Raw genomic sequence first — 9,511 nt, forward strand, 5'->3', positions numbered from 1 at the left:
CCTGTCCAGGATAAGGTTCATGTTTGCAGTTACCTAGAATTTGAAGGGATTTCTGATGCTCAAGAGCCTCACTTTTTCATCCTTTTTTTGTTGCTCAGCATGCTAAAGTGTCTTGACTGTTGTCCACAAATCTCCAGTATTTTCTACACTTCATTTTTCAAAAAGAGCAACAGATAAATAATACTCTTCCATCTGGGTTTCTTGGTCCATGGCTTCCCAGTACAGCCTTACTTCCTCTGCCGTTCTTCCTGCATTTCTCAACTGTTCTAAGGGAGTGTGTGTCCCGCTGTTTCTCCTGTACATGCCCTAAAGGATTGAGATGTAGTGTGTTCATGTAGATCTAGCAGACCCAGCTGAGAGAATGGGAGAGTATTTGCGTGTTTCGTAATGGCCATGATCCCCTTAATAGATGTTTGAATATTTTTTAGTGTAGTGTAGTGTGTGTTTGTTTGTGTGTGTGTGACCTTATGAAACATGTCTTCTTTTCAAGGTTTAGCAATAGCCAGTCATAGTAGGTGCTGCTATGGTTTTTATTTAGCATGGTGATTGCAGAGTGACCAGCCACACAGGACACTGATGTGGTTCAGATGAGACAGAGGGGAGCAATGATCATTGTCTCCACAAGATACTTGCATTGCCTTACAAAATACTGATTAAATAAACCAAAGAAGACTCTAATAAATGGGAATACAAACTGTTTTCATGGATTGAAAGATTCCAATATAGTAAAGATGTCAGTTCTCCCCCAATTGATCTATAGGTTTAATATAGTGACTATAAAATCCCAGCAAGGTTTTTTTTTTTTTTTTTTTTTTTTTTAGACATAGAAAGGCTTATTCTAAAATTTATGTGGGAGGGAAGATTCCTTAGAATAGCTAAAAGAGTGAAAAAGAATAAAGTGAGAGAAATCTTTCTACCTAATATTAAGGCCTACTATCTACCTATAGTTACCAAGACAGTGTTGAATTAGCAGAGGAAAAGAATAGAAAATGCAGAAGTAGGCCTAAATAATATGCCCAATTGAATTTTACAAAAGTGCATAAACAATTCAATGGAGAAAGCATAACCTTTTCAACAAATGGTGCTACAACAACTGGACATCCCGAGGCAAAACAAAGAATCTTGATCTAAACATCACATCTTATAGAAACATTAACTTAAAAACACCACATATTTAAATGTTTAATGAAAACTATAAAATTTTTTGTAGAAAAAAAGAAATAGGAGAAAATCTTTGGAATCTAGGGCTAGACAAATAGTTCTTAGACTTTAGACCAAAACCATGCGCAATAAAAGGAAAGAGTGATAAATTGGATATTATCAAAATTAGAATCTTTGTCCTGTGAAAGATCCTATTAAGAGAATGAAAAGAAGGGCACCTGGGTGGCTCAGTTGGTTAAGTGTCTGCCTTCGGTTCAGGTCATGGCCCCAGAGTCCTGGGATAGAGCCCTGCTTGGGGCTCCCTGATCAGTGGGGAGTCTGCTTCTCCCTCTGACCCTCCCCCTGCTCATGCAGTCGTGCTCTTTCTCTCTCTCTCTCTCAAATAAATAAATAAATAATGAAAAAATAAGTTATCTAACAAAGGACTAGTATCTAGAATATATAAGAACCGTCAAAACTCAACAGTAAAAAACAATTGATCCAATCAGAAAATGGGCAAAACATATGAAGTGACATTTCACTGAGGAGTGTATCTGGATAGCATATTATCACATAAAAGATGTTCAACCTCATTAGCCATTAAGGGAATGAAAATTAAAACCACAATGAGATATCACTACATAACTCTCAGAATGGCTAAAATAAAAAATAATGCCAAATGCTGGTAAGGATGTGGAGAAACTAGATCACTCATACATTACTGGGGTGAATGTAAAATGTTGCAGGCGTTCTGGAAAATGGTTTGACAGTTTCTTATAAAGCTAAGTATGCAATTAATATACAACCCAGCAACTACACTCTTGGGAATATATCCCAGAGGAATGAAAACTTACATTTACACCAAAACCTGTACACTACTTGACTGCTCATAGCAGCTTTATTTGTAATCCAAAACTAGATTATCATTCAATGGGTGAATGGTTAAACAAACTGGTAATCCACATCATAGAATATTATTCAGCATGAAAAAGAATTAAATACTGATACGCAAAACAGGTGTATGATCTCCAGGGAATTATGCTGATTGACAAAAACCAATCTCCCGAAGATTACAAACTATATTATTCAATTTATATAACATCGTTTAAATGACAAAATTATAAAAATGAAAATGAGACTAGTGTTTTCCATGAGATAGGAACAAGGGGGTGGTAACTATAAAGGATGATATGAGGGATCCGTGTGGTGATGAAATTATTCAGTATTTTGACTGTATTGATTTCAATATCCTATTCAATAGATAGTAAGTAATGTTTTACAAATATTACCATTGGGGTAAACTGGGTAAAGGATACACAGGATCTCTCTGTATTGTTTCTTAGCTGCATGTGAACTTAGAATTATCTCAAAATAAATATTTTAATTTAAAAATTAATGTAATTAATTGTTAAACTTCCAGGCTGTAGAGACAGACCATTGGGTTCAAATTCTGAGTGTATATCCTGTGATCTTCTTAGGTAAGTTTATTTCTCTGTACCCTAATTTCCTCATCTTTAAAATAGTATTAATAGAATTTACCTCAAGAGGAGTTACTTATACATTTTCAATAAATTAATGCTTTTAAAGTACATAGAACAGTGCTTCTTACAGATTTATGCTTAATTAATGTCAGTTTTATTATGATTATTATGGTTATATATATGTTCATGCTTATGAAAAATTCTAAAACTTGCTTGGGATCAGTAAATACCAACTGCAGCATAAGTGATACTTTTGGAGGTAGAAATGAGAATGAGATGAAAGGTAAAACTTTAGTTGTGTATATTTCATATCTTTAAAAATAATAGATGTAAAGTAAATATGGCAACTATTCAGTAAAAAAATGTGGATTTTAGTTATTATTTATCTTGATATATGGTTATATGATTTACAGATTTAAATGTTATTCTTAAAACACAGGTGAATATATTTTATCTTTGTCTTATATATTGTATATTGTGTATCTATTTTAAACTGTTTTATATATTTTATATTTGTTTTAGACATCATGTAATTGGAAAATAGTCCATTTCTTGATGAACTCATTGCATAATTAAATCTTCATCATTTTCTAGAAATAAGTTCTTTTCACTGCACTCTTGATTACTTTATAAACACAGAGTACTCTAATCCTAATTTTACTTTTTATTGATGACCAAAGAAAATGTTATGAAATTGATTTATTTTATTGTCCTAGAAATTAATACTATTCCCTGACATTATTAAATTTTTCAGAGTTTAAATTACTCTCTGAATTCTCCCGATTGTAATGTTTTTTTGACATAGTTGTTGACATCTGTGATTTCTCTATTCTTGCCAACTGTTACCCTCAGTTGGAAGCTTCTCTCATTTCTCTTTCATCTACACCTATAATGTTGTCCTTATTATAGAAAGATACTAAGTCTGATAGAAAATAAACAGATCAACAATCCTAATTAATATTTTAGACATCATTCTAAGTGAATGGCCTTATTGTCCCTACATATATATTTTTCCCACCCTAGAAAACTATTTCATAGGATTGTTACACTTTTTTTTTCATGTGATGGATGTCACTAATCACCATGTTTAGGACCCTGATCAAATTATTAAAAGTTGTTGCAAATCTAGCTAAGTTACAGTGTCCCATTTATTAAAATATATTGTAGTCTTTAATGTTTATTTTTTTTCAGATAATTGGATCAGAGCTCAAACCTTAAATGAATGATAATCTACTCATGTTAGCTCATATCTAATATATTAATGTAGTAGTGATATCATTGTCCTTTTTGATCCAATTCAGTCTTGCTCAAACAGTATTTATGGAGTGTCTAATATAGGCTGGGAAATTTCTACATACTGAATGTACAGAAATAATGACAAAATTCCTGAAATTCAGATGTGTATCATTTTGGGCATAAAGTATTATAAGCTTTGCTTATTTTAAACTGATAATTAAAGAAAAGGGAAATTAGTTAGTTATATATTGACTTAAAATGCTGAAAATTTACTACATACCTCCTTAAAGATAAGGAAGTAAATTTTAGATAATATGTTCATTTAACTCAGAATAGTATGAAGAAAGGACTGTGTGATAAAAATCTATTTAAGATCAAACTATGTATAATCTATTTTCTTAGTTTTAAGAATTTCTCCTTTTTTTTATTAATAAGTAGTAAAATGAAGCAAGATTTATAAATGTAACAGTTTGTCCACAGAAATATTACTGGTTTGTTGCATTATTAAGCATTTCTTATAGAAATGTAAACAATCACTTAACATATAAAATTATGAATACTGTGGATAGATCAAAATTAATTTGATCCAACACTATTTCTATTTCTGTTTATTCTATCTCTCAAATTCTGCTATTCAGAAAATCACAATTCCCTGAGTCTATTTGTTCCATTTGCAGACTTGCAAGCTACAAGTAAATAAAGAATTCAACCAATAGATTTCTATTCAAAACCCATGCAAAGATTTGTTCTTCCACAGTGTCTTAGTCAGTTTGAGCTCCTTTAACAAAAACACCATAAACTGAGTGTATTACACAACAACCATTTGTTTCTCACAGTTCTAGAGAAGGGAAATCTGAGTTTGAGGTGCCAGCACGGTCAGGCTCTGGTGAGGGCCCTCTTCCAGGTTGCAGAATCCTGACTTCTCATTTTATCTTCACATTAGAAAGAGAGCTAGAGAGTTCACTGTGATCTCTTTTATAAGGGCAGTAGACCCATTCATGAGGGTTTCACCCTCATAACCTCATTGTCTACCATAGGCTCTATCTCTTTATACCATCACATTGGGGGTTAGGATTTCAACACATGAATTTTAAGGGAATGCACACATTAAGTCCACTGCACACACACAGTAGTGGGGAAACAGATGTTTAAAAAATTTTATTAGGACATGGTAAGTACTATAATAGAGGTATTTAAATAGTCATATAGGTTAACAAGTAGTGTATTTAATTGGACCCTCCAAGAGTTATGGAAATGTACTTGGAGGAAATGATCCTTCAGTTAGGTCTCAAAAGTTGATAATGAATCAGTCAGGAAAAAGGTCACAGAAGGGTTTGTAAGAAGATGAAATGTGGGAGAAATGGCACAGAGGTATGCAGTTTCTGGGTGTCAAGGTCTAAAAATAGTGTTTCTATTGTATGAAATGAGTTCTGAGAAATAGTAAGAAATAAAGCTAGAAAAGAAAATAAAAGACTTCAGGTTATCTAAGACTTTTGTATGTCATGGCAAGCACTTTACTTTTATATTAACGAAGAGGAAACATTGGAGTTTTTAAAGTATAAAGGTGGAATGGTTAATTTGAATTCTAAGTAAATCATTTAGAAAGTGGGATGGGAAATGGATTTGAAGAGCACCGTACTAGAAGAAGAGATCATTTTAAGAACTATATCCAAGCCAGAGTTGATGAGGACCCAATTAGAACAATAGCATATGAAGATGAAAGGGTGGATTCCATAAATATTTGAGCAATGATATTGACAGAACTTGGTGATTAGTCTAAGGAGTAAGAGAGACAGAGTAGTTGTATTGGTTGTTCATTGCTACATAGCAAATTACCCCAAAACTTAGTGGCTAGAAACAACAGTATATGTTTATTATTTCACACAGTTTCTGTGGGTCAGGATTCTGGAACAGCTTACCTAGGTGGTTTAGGCTCAGGTCTTCCCATGTGATTGCAGTCATGATGTCAGCTAGTGCTGCATGTTAGCTGGCCTGACTGTGGTTGAAGGATCTTTTCTCAAGATAGCTCACTCACATTGCTGTTGCAAGAGTCCTGCCCCTTGCTGGCTGTGGCAAGAGAACTAATTCCCTTGCCAGTGAACATTTCCATAGGGTTACTTGAGTATCTCCATGAAATGGCAGCTGGCATTCCCTATAACCAGTTATCTAAGAAATAGGAGAAGGTATAAACTTCAAACCTTTTTATGATCTAGCTTTGAAGTCAAATAGTCACTTGTGCAATATTCTGTTGGTTACATAGGTAGGAGATGACCACACATAGGTATGAATAACATGAAGCAAGACTCATTGTAGGCAGAGTGGTCAATAATCCTACATTTTTGTCATTGGTGTTTAGTTGGATTATGGTAAGCAATAGAAGAGGAGTAGGGTTACTGCGGTTTTTGTTTGCTCTGTGTGTGTGTGTGTGTGTGTGTTTCCAGAAAGTAGAAGGTAATAAGTCCAATTTTGGAAATTATCCAGCAAATGCTAGATAATATGCTTCTGAAGTCCAATTACATGTTTAGCGATGGAGAAATAGATTTGAGAACCATCAGCATATAAATGGTGTTTTAAATCTTAAGATTAAGAAGGTCTGAAAAACAAACAGGGTTCTAGAGGGGAGGGGGGTGGGGGATGGGTTAGCCTGGTGGTGGGTATTGAGGAGGGCACGTTCTGCATGGAGCACTGGGTGTTATGCACAAACAATGAATCATGGAACACTTCATCTAAAACTAATGATGTAATGTATGGGGATTAACATAAGAATAAAAAAAAATAAAAATAAAATAAATAGTGAGATAGAGAAAAAAAAAAAGAAGGTTTATCCAAGTAGAGCATAAAAATAAGGTGAAAGGAAATAACATTGTTTTTAAAAATTTTGCAAAGGGGTGGAAGGTTATGGAAGAGATAAAGCAAGATGATCAGAGAGGTAGAAGTAATAAAGATTAGCACTAAAGCAATAAAGGAAATAAATAGTTTAAGAAGGTGAATAGTCAGCAGTGTCAAACAAAGCAGAAGTATACAGTAAAATATGTCCATTGGATGTAGCGATATTTATTGCCACTACTAATGTTGCTAGAGCAATTTCAAGTGTGGAAGGATAGGAGTAGAAAACATTTAACAGAGGGTTAAGTACAGGTAAATTAAATAAAACTGTTTGTGAACCAGTTATATTCCATTGTGGTAAGAGAAACCCTTCAGAATATTTAAGACAGAGGGAATTTAATACTGGGAATGATTACATAGGTGATGGAATTGCTGCAAAACCAAAACAGGAGTTCATGAGGCAACTCAGAGATTAGCAATCTCAGAAACTGCTGCAGTGCCTTTGCTGAAGAGATATAGGGAGGAGATGGGGTTACTGAAGCCCAGAATCCAGGGTCTCTTGGAGGAGTTGGAATCAATTCTTGCAAGAACTAGAACCACAGAGGAGAAGCAGCTACTGTTGAAAATGCCCCATTAGCAGGCAGAGTGAGAAATACCCTTTATTCTCCCCCTTTCTGATAATGTCTCCCATCAGCAGACTACAGTTGAAGCCAGCTGACCCAGGAATCTGGGAGAAATATTTCTCCTGGGGTCAGCCCCAATGTGGTATAAAATGAAAAAAGGAGAGAAATGTATTTGAGAACAAACAGTGGAACAGCTGACACATTTTTTCTAAAACTTTCCAACCTTGTAAAGACAAACCAAATTAGAAGCCCCGCATGAGAAACTTTGTAGAACTTTAATGCATAATGAAAAATGAACTTCACTTAAAATATTTCAAAGACTGAGGCCTATGCTCTAGGTAGAATACCCATAAATTGAAGAGCTTTCATCTCAGCACTTTTAATGTAGAAAGATTCAGCCTGACTTGAAATAATTGAGCTTGACATTCTCTCTCATAATACAGGAAATCATCAAGAATTCCCTGCACAGAATACACTCATGAAAGATTTAGAATCCATTTTATTTCTAATTAAATATATATTTTTTTATTTAGTGAATTTTTCATTTTTAAAAGATATGGAATAGTAATAAAATGAGATGTATTTAGAAATTCACCATAGCCATAAGATAGAACAGCATGTAAAATATAATTTTATTGCTTAGGTTATTATAGATACTTGTCCACCAAAATGTTAAATATTATTGATTAAAATATAAGCAGTATACAATTGTAGTGGGTGTTGTTGAAATTCTAACAACATCCATTCCCCTCTCCCTGAATCCTAACAGAAACTTGATTTACATCAAACATTCAATACTCTCATTCCATTTACCTCAGAGGAATCTGACCCCACATATCTTGTTGGTGTGAGAGCCTGATTGTCTTAAGCTAATTAGCACATATGAAACTGGACAGAAGTGAACAAGTGACATAAATGTCTAGTTGCGGGGGGGGGAGCGGGGATAAAAAGGTCACTTGGAGTGCTGAAACACAAGATTTTTTTCTTATCTTACGCAAATTGTTATATGCTGTTGTGGAGTCCAAAACTGCAGCTACCTTGCTACTAAGCTGAGGAGAGAGAGGGTTGACTAATGTCAAGATTATTTTAAGAAAACAAAGTAAAAGTTATTGGCATAAGCCAATCCTGAAGCCTGACTTATAATTTCACTGCCAGCTATATGGGGAAATAAAATTCTTTATTTTTTAAGACAGTTTAAGTTGTGTTTTCTTCCAGTGGCTGCCAAAAACATTTTAAATCAATGTATAAAGTGTGTGTGTGTGTGTATAAATATGCATATATAAATATACATATATACTAGTTTTTAACCTTACTGTATTTATACTTCATTCTTATATGTATTCTATTTACACATATATAATTTTAAGCATTTCAAATACTAATAAATATTTTAAAAATCCCCACACAGTGACCTATATGCTATATCTATTTATTATCTCATGTAACAATTATATCTGATATTAATTTGGGGGAATAATTTTAACTCAATAAAATATTTTCACTCTTTCATTTCATATTTTGATATCCAAAATCAAATGTTTCTTTACATTTGAATTTATCCATTCTGCCTTTTTGCCAGTTGTCCTAACCATATGCAAATGAATCATCTTGTGCTTGCAGGACCATTAATAAAATAAAATTAATAAGTCTTAGAATTTAACTTAAAATTCCAGTAAAATTCCAGTAGGATGGTAGATACTAGGGAAAAATTTCTCAACTCTCTTGGAATTACTAACACTTTTTAAAAATATAATGAAAGGCACTGAACCCCTCCCATGGAGAAAAACTGTACAGTGCATCAATACATAAAAAATTGTATACACTATAGTGTATTCCCAGGTTGAGTGACAGCAGTCTCTTCAGTAGAGTATCACTTATTCAATAGCAAGATACAATTTAAGAAAAGAAGACAATTAGTGTTAATGCACATGATTTACTAAATTTTGAATAAGTCTAACAGATAGCCCTATTCTTCAGTGAGGGAGAATCTGTTTTAAAGTTCATGGCAGGGGCACCTGGGTGGCTCAGTCGTTAAGCGTCTGCCTTCGGCTCAGGTCATGATCCCAGGGTCCTGGGATCGAGCCCCGCATCGGGCTCCCTGCTCCGCGGGAAGCCTGCTTCTCCCTCTCCCACTCCCCCTGCTTGTGTTCCCTCTCTCGCTGTGTCTCTCTCTGTCAAATAAATAAATAAAATCTTTAAAAAAAA

The sequence above is a fragment of the Leptonychotes weddellii genome, chromosome X (genome assembly GCF_054177405.1).
Source record: "Leptonychotes weddellii isolate Sample4059 chromosome X, ASM5417740v2, whole genome shotgun sequence".
Taxonomy (NCBI): Eukaryota; Metazoa; Chordata; class Mammalia; order Carnivora; family Phocidae; genus Leptonychotes; species Leptonychotes weddellii.